At 42.1% G+C, this 15801-nt stretch overlaps 1 protein-coding gene and 1 pseudogene across 1 annotated transcript in view; one reads left to right on the top strand and one right to left on the bottom strand.

Moving 5' to 3' along the window:
- YJEFN3 (YjeF N-terminal domain containing 3) overlaps positions 1–15801 on the top strand; it is a 34870-nt gene that overhangs the window by 3962 nt on the left and 15107 nt on the right. The gene's annotated exons all lie outside the window — the stretch shown is intronic.
- Positions 13904–15668, bottom strand: LOC122736670 (annotated as a pseudogene).

The following is a 15801-nucleotide window of genomic DNA, read 5'->3' as shown; positions in this document are numbered from 1 at the left end:
AGAAGTATTTTCTTGTCCCCGAATGCTCTTAATGCCCTTGCCTTCCCTCTGAGCTTCCCTCCAGTTTACCCAATATGTATCTTGCACATTCATAGTTGTTTGCACATTGAGAATTAGAATATGAACCCTTTGAAGGCAGGCTCTGTTTTTCTTTTTTTTTGCCTTCCTTCTCATTGTCAGCACTTGACACAGTATTTGGCACATAGTAGGTGCTTAATAAATGCTCCTTGACCGACTCCCAGGTCAATGCTTTTCAAGCACCATTAGACCCGTCCCTTCCTCCACTCCACTCCATGGTTCCCTGCAAGTGCTTTAATTACCACTTAAGCAGGGAAATGATTCCCAAATTGGCTGGGGGAAGAGCTGGCGAGATGGTACTGTCTCCCGTCGGCCTGCTCCTCCCTTCCTTTTGTTCCCCCAGAGAGAGTGGAACTTTTGGGAACAAAGTGAGGGGAGGGGAAGGGAGGCAGTAGCAAACAATTGCTTTCAACTCTCTCAATTTCCATCATTCCCTGCCCCCCCCCCCCCCAATTCCTCTAGCCTAAATTCAGAGGGAGGCTGGGATAGGTAGGATGATTAAGTGGCAACATCTTGGAAAGGTGATGTTTCTTGCTGCACCTGCTGAAGTTGGCTTCCTTCTGAAGAAGCCCACTGGGAAGGGTGTTGGGACCTTGCCTGTGGCCACTAGCTCTCCTACCCATCCACTGAATTGATTCCTTCAATTTTCCTCATTTTCATTTGGCTTTCCAAGTTCAGATGCCCCATAAGGGTCAGTAATCCTCTCTTCCTTGGCAATCCTATCCATGCCCATGACTTCAGCTCCTCTCTATTGGGTAGATGATTCCTTGATCTTTTGTTTTAAAAAGTTTCTGCCTTGGATTTCTTTATTTCTTTATTTTTATTTTTAGTGAGGCAATTGGGGTTAAGTGACTTGCCCAGGGTCACACAGCTAGTAAGTGTTAAGTGTCTGAGGCCGAATTTGAACTCAGGTCCTCCTGACTCCAGGGCTGGTGCTCTATCCATTGCGCCACCTAGCTGCCCCTGCCTTGGGTTTCTAATTTCCTGCCAAACCTCTCTTGAAAGCACCACCTCACACTTTGTTTGGATTAGAATCATAGATTTAGAGCTGAAATCAACCTGAGAGGTCAGTTAGGCCTGCCTTCTCATTTTACATGCGAGGAAAATGAAATCTAGAGTGATTAAGTAACTTGACCAGTTGTATGTAGGTAGTAAGTGCAACAGCTGATATTCAAACTCAGTTCCTCAGTCTCTGGATCCAGCATTCATGATTCCTCAAGATGTCCTAAATTGAATTCGACAGCACTCCTCTCCCACTTCTGTCAAATCTGCCCCTCCTCCCCAATTCCCTGTTTCAGATGACATCACCTCCCTCCCAGTCACCCAGGCTGAGAATTTCAGTCATCCTAAAATTTTCCTTCATCTTCACCCCCTCACATCCAATCATCTGCTAAGTCTCCTTGATTCTACCCCTGCAAAAAAATGTTTCTTGCATCTGTCTCCTCTGCTTGGCACAAGCATCCTCATTCAGGTTTGGGATTAATGTAGTAGCCATCTAACTGATCACTCTGTTTCCGGTCACTTCATCTCCAATCTCCCCTCTAACAGGTCCATTTGGAGAAATCTCTAAGTGTCAGGAAATTCTTCCTTATTTTTAGCCAACATTAACATTTGCCTCCTTATAATTTCTTCTTGTCCACTTCTGCACCCCTCCTTCCCCAAATGGCCCTAGTCGGCAGCTAAGCAGAATAAATTGAATCCCTCTTCCCCCCAGTAGCCACAAGTGTGTTGGAAGGGGACATTAGGAAGGACATTGAATTTACTAGCAATGTGAGTGGGGACAAGTCACTTCGGTTTAGGGGAATCATTGTTGCTGTATCTCCCCTTCAGGGCTGTTGGGAAGATCCAATGAAAACTAATGGATGGAGGGTCACTGTGCAAATGTAAAGTACCATAGACCTTGGAGCTTTTAGCAGTCATTATTAATCTCCTCTGACCCTTGGCTGCCCAAAGCACTTACTTCTCAAGTGGGGATCCCCCCCCCCCAAAAATTATTGCCTCCTAATTTCAGAAAGGGAGATTCAAGATATAGGTCTACTGAGGAAAGAGCTTTTCCTCTATTCCTCTGTTCCTCTATTTCAATGCCAAGGGTCTTTTTTCAGTTTTGTTTGTTTTTTTGCAGGACAATGGGGGTTAAGTGACTTGCCCAGGGTCACACAGCTAGTAAGTGTCAAGTGTCTGAGGTTGGATTTGAACTCAGGCCCTCCTGAATCCAGGGCCAGTGCTTTATCCACTGTGCCACCTAGCTGCCCCCCCCCCCCCAAGGGTCTTTTTTGGAAGAGAGTCAAGGGGAGGGAAAGGTTGCACTCGGATGTAAATCTACTAGAAACATGTCCACTGTCTCTTTAGGAGCCATTTCCCAGTGGGAATTCCATAGCTCTAGAGAAAATGGAGCTGTCTTCACTTCCCATTCTCCTCCCTTCCATTTCTCCTCACCCCCTTTCCCCTACCCTATGCTGGTCTGCTGCCCAGGCTCTGAGAGCCTCCTCCAGCCCACTTGGGGAGATGGAAAGACAGGGAGCATTAGGATGTGGTCAACAAGATTTATCTTTTGCTTCTATTGTTTCTTTTTTCAATAGCACCAATAGTTCAATAGTGAACTAGACTCTGTGTTTTGCCAATGCTTTCCATTTCCCCCCTTTTCTGCTCCATGGCCTTTAGCACCTAGGTCCAAGTCTAAGAGCTACTGGACTTTAGAATGCCAGAGCTTCAGAGGCACAGAGAGAGGGAGAGAAAAGGCTCAATGTCACACAGGTTGCCATGAGTAGAGCTGAGATGATAATCATAGAATTTTAGACCCGGAAGGGGATTATCCAAATCTTTACTTTTACAGATGAGACCCTTAGGCGATAGAATGTCAGAGCTGTTATCAGAATCTAAAGAGCTGGAGTTCTTAGTTCTTAGCCTTTTGTTGTCCTGGACCCCTTTGGCAGTCTGGTAAAGTGTTCAGAAGTTTTAGAATAATGGCTTTAAATGAGTAAAATAAAACACATAGGATTACAAAGAAAACCAATTACACTGAAAATAGTTTCTCTCCCTCTCTCTCTCTCTCTCTCTCTCTCAAAATCATCTATCTATCCCCTCCAAATTCATGGACCCCAGGAGAAGAACCATTGCTACGGATAGTCTAGTTCATTCCTCTCATTTTACAGATGGGAAAACTGAGGCTTGAACAAGGGAAGTGACTTGTCCATGATCACGCATTGAGTTGGGAGGCTGGTTTATAATTACTGACAAATGGGATTTTCATTGTCCTGGGCAGGATGGGCACAAGATGAGCCCATGAGCTGGTCCTTGGGGCCCAGCCAATGCCACACAGCTGCTACCAATCCCCTTAATTAGCCAGGCTGGAAATGAACAATGTACAAATGACCCCTTTCAGACTCTGGAGAACAAGGGGTGCTGACTGATGAAAAGAATCTAACCTACTATTAGCATGGGGGAAGAACGTGCTCTTCCCCCTCCCTCCCATTGTGACCATTCACCCCTTCCCCCACCCCATTTGGGAATAGGCAGTTATTCCATGGGCTTCTCTACCATCCGAGGCCTTGGTCTCCATCATCACATTCCTTTTTTTTTTTTTTTTAAAGTGAGGCAATTGGGGTTAAGTGACTTGCCCAGGGTCATATAGCTAGTAAGTGTTAAGTGTCTGAGGCTGGATTTGAACTCAGGTACTCCTGACTCCAGGGCCAGTGCTCTATCTACTGCGCCACCTAACTGCCCCTAGCAGCTTCCATTCTAACAGGAGGAGACAATGCACGAAGTGGAGTGGTATCCCAGGAAGGAAATATTGGTCTTGGAATCTACAGGGATGGCAAGAGCTAAAATGTGTAGATTGTGTCACAAACATTCTACTAGTAATGGTGGCATTGGTTTAATGACCATTGTGAGAGAAAGAGGTGGAAAATGAGGGGGGTGGTAGGTGACCAAGAGGGATGGGCAGATAGCAAGAGGTCAGGCAGTTCTAGGTTTCCTGGTGATTGATTGGATGAGATGTGATTAGATTGATTGTCCTCGTGGTCTAGATATAGTAAGTTACATGAGTTTGTACTCATTCACCTATTAGGACAGATATGATTCAGTCTTGAATTCTGAAGATTGAATGGTTCATCCCCAAGGGAGGGGAAGCATAGTCTCTGGGATCTCAAATGGGAAGGTGATGCTCTATGACAGGGGCACTACAATATGCCTACTCACTCTGGTTCCTTGGCTGAGAATCTTTCTCTCTGTTCTCACTCTCTGTGTCCAATCGTTTGCCAAGTTTGATTTATTCTACCTGCACGGCATTTCCCACATTCCTCCCTTCCTTTCCATTTTTTCCAATGATGTATTTTGTTTTACATTGCCAACATTTCCCCTTGTATTCCTTTCCCTCCATTATTCTATCCCCTTCCTGTCCTAGAGAGCCACTCCTTATAACAAAGACATTTTTTTTTTAAAGAGGAAAGACAGACAAAAAAATCAACATATAGGGAAAACCTGATATTATATACAATGTTCTATACTTGTAGGCCTCCCTTCTTTACCCCAGTCTCCGTAAAGGAGCAGGGAAGGTATTTTTTTTTTTTTGGCAGGGCAATGATGGTTAAGTGACTTGCCCAGGGTCACATAGCTAGTAAATGTCAAGTGTCTGAAGCTGGATTTGAACTCAGGTCTTCCTGAATCCAGGGTCAGTGCTCTATCCACTTTGCCACCTAGCTGCCCAGGGAAGGTATCTTTTAAAAATATATTTTATTTTTCCACCAGTTACATGTAAACATTTTAAACATTTGTTTAAAATAATTTTTGAGTTCCAAATTTTCTCTCTTGCACCTTTACTTCCTCTCTCCCTAAGCAATTTGTTATAGATTATACATATTCAATCATGCAAAACATATCGAAGGTATCTTTCATAGCTCATATTCGGGATCAAATTAACTCTGTACCTTTGCAACATTCTGTTTTGATTGATTTGTGGTGGTTATTCTTTCCATTTATATTACGGTAGTTATTGTTTTCCTGTTTCTGCTTACTTTACTTTGCATTAATTCACAGGCATCTTCTCAAGCTTATCTGTATTCATTATGTTTGTCATTTCTTATAGCACACTAACATTTATATACCACCATTTGTTTAGCTATTCTCCAATCAATGGGCATCTACTTTGTTTCTAGCTCTCTGCTGCCATAGAGAGTGCTGCTATAAATACTTTGGTGTATATGGAGTCATTCTTTTTGCTAATGATCTCCTTAGGATAAATGAGTCAAAAGGCACGGACATTTTAGTAACTTTATTTGCATAATTCCAAATTGCTTGCCAGAATAGTTGAACCAATTTACTGCAACAGTAATAATCATGGACTATTTGTGCCCGACCTGTGGTAGAGCATTCCAAGCTCATATTGGTTTGATCAGCCACAGTTGGACACATTGTAACTTGACTCTAACACAGTCATGCCATTTTGGTCCTCTTCAAGAATGAAGGAACCGGGGCAGCTAGATGGTGCAGTGGATAGAACTCCAGCCCTGGATTCAGGAGGATCTGAGTTCAAATCCGACCTCAGACACTTACTAGCTGTGTGACCCTGGGCAAGTCACTTAACCCCAATTGCCTCACAAAAAAAAAAAAATTAAATTAAAAAATTAAGAATGAAGGAACCCGCTCATCATTTCTTACAGCACAATAGTATTCCATTGTATTCATATACCATTGTGCTGTAAGAAATGATGAGCAGGAAGAGTTCAGAGAAACCTGGAGGGTCTTATGTGAGCTGATGATGAGTGAGATGAGCAGAACCAGAAGAACATTGTACACAGTATCATCAACATTGAGTGTTGATCTACTGTGATGGACTATATTCTTCTCACCAATGCAATGGTACAGAAGAGTTCCAGGGAACTCATGATAGAAGAGGATCTCCAAATCCAAGAAAAAAAAAAGAAAGAAAGAACTGTGGAGTATAGATGCTGATTGAACCATATTATTTCTTTTGTTTTGGGTGCTGTTGTTTTTTTTTTTTTTTTCTATTTTGAGGTTTTGCATCACTGCTCTGATTTTTTCTCTTGTAACAGGATTAATGCAGAAATAGGATTAATGTTATTATGTGTATATATATGTGTGTGTATATATCTATATCTATATGTATATGTATAGAGATATATAGACATAACCTATATCAGATTACCTGCTGTCTAGGGGAGGGGGGAGGGAGGGGAGGGAGGGAGAAAAATCTGAAATTGTAAAGCTTGTATAAACAAAAGTTGAGAACTATCTTTACATGTAACGGAAAAAATAAAATACCTTATACATTAAAAAAAAAAAAAGAATGAAGGAACCCACCCACCCACCAACGAACCAACCAACCAACCAACACTAATGATGCCTAAATGTGTCTGCCTTTTTACAAACCTCCCAACATCGTCTATATCCATTTTGGTTATCTTTGCCAATTTTCTAGGTGGGAAGTGAAAGCTCAAGGTTGTTTTTACATTTCTCTTATTAGTTACTTAAAGCATTCTTTCATATGTTTTTTAAGAGTTTGCAATTATTCTTTTGAGAACTATCCATATTCCTTTACTTCTTTATGGAGGAGTAGCATCTATGCAGTTACCTTCTAATAGGTCTCCCCACCTCAAGTTTCTTCCTGATCCAGTTCATCTCCACACAATTGCCAGAGTGATAGTCATTCCTAAAGCACAGATTTGTCAATGATACTCCCTCTGCTCAAAAAGCTACAGTCTCCCTGTTACCTTCATGATCAAGAATAAAGTCTTGTTAGGCATTTAAAGTCTTTCACAATCTGGCCTTAACCTTAGAGTTATTTCATATTATTATTCTTCATATATAATATGGTCTAGTCCTATTAGCCTCTTGTTCCATCCCTCCCACCCCCCATCCTCCTCACATCTCTATACCTCTCCATACTCAATAATCTACCCACCCTTCCTCCCCCAAACTCCACACACCCCACACATTTCATTTCTCATCCTAAAGCTTCAGAAATTCATTCTCGAATATTTCCAACCTCTCTTGATCTGACTTCCTGAAATTTAACTCTATGGAATCCTACCTATCCTTTCCCTGAACTATTTTTTTTTTTTTGGTGAGGCAATTGGGGTTAAGTGACTTGCCTAGGGTCACACAACTAGTAAGTGTTAAGTGTCTGATGTCGGATTTGCACTCAGGTCCTCCTGACTTCAAGGCCGGTGCTCTAGCCACTGTACCACCTAGCTGCCCCTCCCTGAACTCTTTCAAAGCCCTTATCCCCAAATTCAAATATGCATGTTAGTCTGAGCCTGGAATCCCCTAGTTCCCATCCTCTATCCCGAATGTTAGGAGGGCAGAGTTACTCCCTCTCGAGGTCCCTATTATCTTCACCCAGCACCCACCTCTTCTTTGGGTCCAGAAAAGAATTCTGCTTTTTTTGGTTCCTTGACATTTACCTTTCCAATCTTGTTTTAAATACCATGCTCGCTTCAGTACTCCTGTACCTAGTCAGACTGGCTATCTCTCTGTTCCTCACACAGGACATTCTATTTTCCACCTTTGTGCATTTGCATATACCATTTTCTATGCCTGGAATACACTGATTCCTCATAGAATTGCTCTCCTTTTTTTTTTTTTAAATAGAACTCAGCTCAAGTATCACATTTCACATGTAGTCTTTCTGGATCCTTCCTAACTATCTCATTTTTATGGCAACTAGGTAGAGATGTAGATAGAGTTCTGGATTTGGAGTTTGGAACACCTGAATTAAAATCTTACCTAATGCTCTGTGACCTTGGATGAGTCACTTAACCTCTTTCAGCTTCAGTTTTCTCATCTGTAAAATGGGAATAATAATAGCACCTACCTTACAGGAATCAAATGATATATATGTAAAGTACTTTGCAAAACTTAGAGCACTATATAAAAATTTCTCTATATACTTATATATGTCTTCATCTCCTCTGAAAGAATGTAAGTTCCTTTGAAATAGGGGTTATTTCATTCATTGTATTCATATACCCACTGCCTCATAATGATGCCTGGAACATAACTGGCCCTTAATAAGTGTTTGTTGATTGATTGACACCTACTCAGTTGCTTCAATGCAGTTGTCTTCCCCGCCCTCTGTCCTTTCAGGAATAGAGGAACATGTCTTTTCCAAAAAAAGTACTTTAATAAATGTTTGTTGAATGTTGGATTGAGTCGGGGGGGGGGTAGGATAGAAAGAAGGGCTGTCTGCAGCAAAGGGGAGGAGGCTGGTAGTGGTGGTGGCATGGGACAGTGTCACACATGGCTGCAAATTCCTCCTGTTTGCCAGACAATTTGAGCCCTGGGTATAACTATAGTGTAGTGGACCTGGAGAAAGAGGCTTTAGTTTAGGCTCTGCCAATGGATTCTTCTATGATCTGAAGCAAGGAAATTCTGCTTTCTGAGCTTCCATTTTCTCATCTATATAATGGGAGGCATTGGATTATATCTCAGAGGATCCAAAATCTGAGCCATAGGACAGATATAGCCTGCTAGACCCTCAGATGCAATTAGCTTCAGATCTTTAGCAAAAGCATTTAAAATCCAATTAATAGGCAAGTAGAACCTAATTACACACTCAAGTCGACTAATAACTGATGCCAGGTGTTGTGGTGACAGGCTTGAATCAATTAGTAATTGTAATTGAAGCTGAGTGTAATTAATTATAGGATTAAATTAATTCAGCCCAGACATATAGATTTCTGATGAGATGACCTACTGTATAAACATATGGATATCCCTGGCCTAGAGGAGCTTCTTTTATGTTCTAAGTGCTCTCCCAGCTCTGATTTTCTATGTTTTAAGGGCCCTCTCAGCTCTGATATTCTGTTTTAAGGGCCCTTGTAGCTCTGACATTCATATACTCTTAGAAAACATTCCTGCTGTGACATTTCTGTTCTAGTACTGTAATTAAACAACCTGGAATGGGACCACAAGAGGGCAGTAGCACCCCACCTAAGATGCTACAAGATGAACAGTGGGAGGAAAATTGGGTCCATCAGCCTTCCTGCCTCGAATTCTGAGCTCCCAGAGTTCCAGGAATTCTCAAATTCTCTGCTCTTGGGGGTCAGGGACCCTGAGGCCCAAGGAGGAAAAATTTGTCCCTGGTTCTGTTGCCCCATGGCTCTGCTATATTCATTATACTGAAACGTTGGTACCCAAGTGTATGATTCTAAAAGGGTATTGTACAAAGAAGAGAAAACTTAGGTATTGTGGGACCCGAGTTTTAGCCCTGGATTTGCTTTTATCCTTTGTCACCTGGAGCCTGAGGAAAAAATCCCTGAATTTGACCTGAATTAAAGCCCTGCGACTCCTACTCATTAGCATGTGTTTCCTCAGACGATTTCTCTTTTCATATTTCTCATCTACAAAAGGAAGGACTTGAGGGGGCAGCTAGGTGGCACATCGGATAAAGCACCGGCCCTGGATTCAGGAGGACCTGAGTTCAAATTCGGCCTCAGACACTTGGCACTAGCTGTATGACCCTGGGCAAGTCACTTAACCCTCATTGTCCCCCCCAAACCCCAACAACAAAAAGAACCCCAAAACAAACAAACCCAAAACCCAAAACCAAAACAAACCAAACCAAACAAAAAGGAATGAATGACTTGCAGAAAGCCTCCCGAGGAATAGTTGGGGAAATGAGTCACAAACCTGGCATGGAAGCAGATTTTCATAATGGGGAAATTGGGTTCTGAGATTTAGTGCTGGGGTCCTTTATCTTTTCTGTGTCCCTTCTTTCAGGAGTGAGGCCTGACACCTTCTTAGAATCTTGATAAATGCTTAAATTAAATACATAGGATTATAAAGGAAACCAATTCTATTTATTTTGTTTGCCTATTTTTTTTTTACTTTTTTTTTTGTGTGTGTGTGAGGCAATTGGGGTTAAGTGACTTTGCCCAGGGTCACACAGCTAGTAAGTGTCAAGTGTCTGAGGTTGCATTTGAACTCAGGTCCTCCTGACTCCAGGGCCCGTGCTCTATCCACTGCACCACCTAGCTGCCTCCCAATTCTATTTAAAGATGCATTTTTTCCCATCCAAGCTTGAAAATCTATGGACCCCAGGTTAAGAAACTCTGTTTTGTTTTTTTAAACCTATGTTTTATTTCTTAAATTCAGAATAAAATAAATAAAATTTAGGAAAAAAAGGAACCTCTGTTCTAGTCGAACTTCTTCACTTTATGGATGGAGAAACTGGAGAAGACCCCGAAGATTAAATGACTCTTCTAAAGTCATACAGGTAGAGGCAGGATTTGAACTTGGCTCATTTGACTCCAAAACCAGAGCTCTTTCTCCTGTACTGTGCTTCCTCTCTTACAAACAGATGCCAAACAAAACATATACTAAATCTTCCATTTGCCTTAATGAGAATTTCAAAATACTTTCAAAAGGAAGTGTAAGGGCCAAGAAGTTCTGTGACTTTGGAGCTAGTTGCTATATTAGAAACAACTGGAACCTTGTACAGAAGTGGTTATTCTACTATGGTAGAGGAGAGGAGAGGTGGCTAGAATCTGTAATGTTCACTGAATCTGGGGAGAAGTATTTTTCAAAGGGTTCATATGGAATGGTAAGGCAGGATTCTGTGGGCTGACCTTTCCAACAGATTATTTGGCAAGGAGGGTCAGGAAGCTTGCAAGAATGGAATTATAAAGGCAATAGACAAAACAAGTCAACTGAACAGGGAGCAATGTGGTTGCCCAAAGAACTCAACCATCAACTTAGATTAAGAAAAAAATTTATAGAAGGTAGAAGCAAGTATAGAAAGATCATCAGGGTTATAAAATGTTAGAATGATTCTATGAGAATGGTATCAGAAGGAACAGGTGGGTGGCATAGTGGATAAAGCACCAGCCATGGATTCAGGAGGACCTGAGTTCAAATCTGGCCTCAGACACTTGACACTTACTAGCTGTGTGACCCTGAGCAAGTCACTTAACCCTCATTGCCCTGAAAAAATAAGAAAAGAAAAAGAGAATGGTATCAGAATGAGCCAGTAATGAATAAAAAGAAAAGAGAACAGAAGGCTTTTTGTTTTTGTTTTTTTTTGTTTGTTTTGGCAGGGCAATGGGGGTTAAGTGACCAGGGTCACACAGCTAGTAAGTGTCAGGTGTCTGAGGCTGGATTTGAACTCAGGTACTCCTGAATCCAGGGCCGGTGCTTTATCCACTGTGCCACCTAGCCACCCCCTGAGAACAGAAGGCTTTTAAAAAAACTATGTTAGGAATAAGAGAAAGACCAAAGAAAGGCCAAGATTGTAGTTTTGAAGGGATGGGACAGTCACAAGGGAGGACAAAGACAACTAAGAACCATTCAGCTGGGTCAACTTTTATTGGATTTCTGTTTTTTCTACCCATGGCAATGCATTTCAGACTTGGAAGGATAAAACAAAAATACCTGACAGGGAGAGGAACTGAAGATAAGTGGGGAGATGGTAAGGGTGCTCCTAGCCACACTCTTTGAATTCAAGTTACTAGGCTAAGAAGGACAACATCCTAGAGCATAGAAGGTATTGACTGACGTGATTGCCAACCTGCTGGTGGTGGTCTTTGAAAGATCCCAAAGGAGTAGAGAAGGACAAAGTCCCAATTTTTAATATATATATATAATTTTTTGTGAGGCAATTGGGGTTAAATGACTTGCCCAGAGTCACACAGCTAGTAAGTGTTAAGTGTCTGAGGCTGGATTTGAACTCAGGTCCTCCTGAATCCAGGGCCGGTGCTCTACCCACTGTGCCACCTAGCTGCCCCGCAAAGTCCCAATTTTTAAAGAGAAAAGAAGGCAGTTTGTAGATTATAGACTGTTGAGTTTGGCTTTGATTTCTGGCGAATTCTAGACAACATGATTAAAGGCATTGAATATGGACATTAAGAAGATGAAGGGTTGATGAACAAGAGCTTGTATGAGTTAGTTAAGAACAGGTCATGCCAAACTAACCTCATTTCCTTTTTTGACAGGACACCTGGACTGGTAGATCATGTGAATGCTGTAGACATAAAATGCACTATCTGGATGTCAACAAGGCACTTGACAATCTTTCATTTAATGCTTTTGGATACTCTGGAGAGATTATATGATGGTAAAGTGAGGTGGAATAGGAACTGGTTGAAAGATCCAACCCCAAAGGCGAGTCATCCCATCAACCTGGAGAAGTCATCTATTAGGGCTGTACCCCAGGGATAAATCCTTAATTCTATCCTACCAAGCATGTCTTCTTTAAATTCATCAATAAAAGGGGTAGTCAGATTTACAGATGATGCAAAACTGAATAGGATAGTCATGAACTGAAAAAAGATCTTCACATGAGAGGATGGTCTAGATCTAATGAAATGAAATGGAATAGGGATACATGTAAATTCCTTCACTTGGGTTCAGAAAATCCACTTCACATTGTATAGAATGGGGAAAGTGGTGGAAGCAGGGTTGAATAACAATTCTCATGAAAACCATTTGGGTGTTTCTGAGGCCCATGAGCTCAATGTAAACGTGTCAGTCAGAAAAGTAAATGCAATAATCTGAGGTTGTTTTAATAGTATTTAGGATGAGAGAGATGAGTCCTGCTAACCTCTTGGTTAGACCCCATCTGGAGCATCGTGTTCTGGGCCCAGTTTAGGAAGGAAATCGATCAGCTCCCTTTTATCCACAGATGCTAAAAGAACTGAACTTGGCCACATACAGTGATTTCTCCAAGGACTTAGGGCAATTTACAGAGGCACTGGAAAGTATCACTTTCTAACACATAGAGATGTTAAAAGGTAGAACTGGATGGTTTGGGAGATAGCGAGTTTTCCTTCACTGGAGCTTTTTAAATTTTTTTTTTTTTTGTGAGGCAATTGGGGTTAGGTGACTTGCCTAGGGTCACACAGCCAGTAAGTGTTAAGTGTCTGAGGCCGGATTTGAACTCAGGTACTCCTGACTCCAGGGCCGGTGCTCTATCCACTGCGCCATCTAGCTGCCCCTAAAATTTTATTTTTAATTTAAAAAAATTTAAAATATTTTTTCACTGGAGCTTTTTGATGACTTTTGAAATCTTTTCCAAAACTGAGATTCTGTGAGTCCCTTGATTACCATGTAATTTCCAACTCCCTGCAACTCAATTTTCCTATATTTAAAATGAGGGGAGTTGGAATAGATGATCTCCTAGTTCCTTTCTTGTACTCACACTCTATATTTTACATCTTAATGCTTTTTCTAGCTCTAACATTATTCATTCAGTTCAACAAATCTTTATTAAACACCCCCCTGCATGCAAAGTTTTTTGCTAGACATCAGGTATACCAAGACAGATATGACAGAAACACTCTTTCTAAGGTTATTATCCTCCAATGGAGTGAAGATCAACTATATAAATGACTATGATACAGGGGAGGATGAGACAGGTGAAAAAGCACGGTCCAGGTGCTCTATCCACTGCGCCACCTAGCTGCCCTGGGCTCGAATCTTCTTTTTTTTTTTTTCTTGGTGAGGCAATTGGGGTTAAGTGACTTGCCAAGGGTCACACAGCTAGTAAGTATCAAGTGTCTGAGGTCGGATTTGAACTCAGGTCCTCCTGAATCCAAGGCCGGTGCTTTATCCACTGTGCCACCTAGCTGCCCCTCGCATCTTCTTAAAAGAATGACTCCAAAGCCCCCTTGGATGTGTTTACTTTTGCCAATCAGCTAGTGGACTTAGTTCAAAACAAAGGCACTCCGACAAAGAATATAAGGAAAGTAGCGATAAAGCATTTCCCCCATAAATCTGGGGCATACTGTCTCATAGTCTGCTCCTGGATGGAGGGGTCTGGGGAAGCTTCAAGCTGGTGCCAGTGGACCATGGCATCTGGAAGCTGCAGATCCAGTGGGCAAGGAGGTGGGTTTGGCCATCTTGGAGGAGATAACCAAGGTCTAAGATTATATGCACACATACTCCTCCAGTTTTGATGTGTATGTTTCATCATTCCAAGGCTTGACACCTAGAAGGATGGGAGATTTAGTGATAAGCCTCGGCTTCTTGGCTTCCTCTGCCCATGGCTGAAGCTGCTCTTCTGGAAGTTGTGTGTGCCTCCTCCTCATCTTCCTCATTGTCACTGCCAAACAGGTTGATATCATCATGATGCTCTGCCGGCGTGGTGGCTTTCAAGGCAGGTGACAGGATGGACATCTCTACTTTCTGCATAGGGGGAACCTGCTGGGTCAGAGGAACAAGAGGCATGTGGGAGGCCTGCTGAGCTTTGGGTCCTGAATTACACTCAGAAGATTCTGGTTTTCTACCTCCAGGCTGGCAGTTCTGGTGACCAGATCTGTGATCCCCATGGGGCATGTTTGAGAAGCTAGTGCGTTCACTCTGGTAGGAGAAGCCAGCCACAGGAACATTCATTCATCTACTTGGAGAGTTTCTCTTCTGCATCATCATACTTGAATTTGTCAAATCAGGTTTTCTCACGTACTGGGAGGCTGACTGCCATCTTTATTCAATGAGAAGGGGGTACTGTACCTGATGTCCAGTCCCAGATAGAATTAGGCAAATCAAGGGTAAAGAAAGGCTGAGACTTCCCTTTCTAAAGTTACCAATGATCTTTTTTTTTTTTTGCAAGGCAATGGGGATTAAGTGACTTGCCCAGGGTCACACAGGTAGTGTCAAGCGTCTGAGGCTGGATCAGAACTCAGGTCCTCCTGAATCTAGGGCCAGTGCTCTATCCACTGTGCCATCTAGCTGCCCCCACCAATGATCTTTTCATGGCCAGATCTAATGGCCTTTTCTTATTCCTTACCCTTTTGGACCTCTCTGTAGCTTTCATCACTGTTAATCACCTCTTCCTTGTGATATTGCTCTTTTCTGGTTTCTTCTCCTACTTGCTCCTTCTCAGGGGCTTTTGCTGGGTCTTCATGTATGTCAAACCTACTAAATGTGGATATTGCCCAAGGCTCCGTCCTTGAACCTCTTCTCTTTGTTACTCTATACTGCCTTGCTTGGTGATCTCATCAGCTCCCAAGTGTTCAATTATCATCTTTATGCAGATAATTTTCAGATCTATATAACTAGTCCTAGTCTCCCGACTTCCAGACCCAATTATCACCAACTGTGGGGGCTAAATTGGAATGGGTCAACAAAATATAGTATGATTACTGTACTCGAGCAACAGCCCCTGCGTCATCAGCTGGAAGACCAGCAACATGACGTCAGGGCTATAGCCAAGATATCAAGAACAAGACACAATATGCGATTAGATAGAATGCACTAACAGATTGTTTTGGTCACACTAGCCGAAAAATATCTCTTTCCTGATATCCATCATTGTGAAAGTTCTAATGTTACATTGCTTAAGTTTGCTCCACTGACATAGATACACTGACCAGCCATCTGATATGTTTTTGTATATATACTCAACATCCTGTGATTAAACTTTGTTTCTTGTGCTCCTGACTTGAGACCCTTGCTCTTCTCATTTGCAACTCCGGCAACCAACTGCCCTTGGGACATCTCCAACGGGATGCCCTGTGGGCATCTCAAAATCAGCATGTCAAAACCAGAACTTTTCCTTTTCCCTTCCAGTTACCTGGGCTCACCAGCTAGATGTCATCTTTAGCTCCTCACATTCACTCACCTCACCGATCCAACATGTTGCCAAATCTTATTTCTGTACTCACAACACCATTGGTATATGTTCCCTTCTGTGCCCTCACCAAGCTACTACCCTAGTTCAGAAACTCATTATCTTTTACCTATTGTAACAGTTGGACTATTATAATAATT

This window comes from Dromiciops gliroides, chromosome 1 (genome assembly GCF_019393635.1).
Source record: "Dromiciops gliroides isolate mDroGli1 chromosome 1, mDroGli1.pri, whole genome shotgun sequence".
Taxonomy (NCBI): domain Eukaryota; kingdom Metazoa; phylum Chordata; class Mammalia; order Microbiotheria; family Microbiotheriidae; genus Dromiciops; species Dromiciops gliroides.
This window is presented reverse-complemented; position numbering and strand designations above follow the sequence as displayed.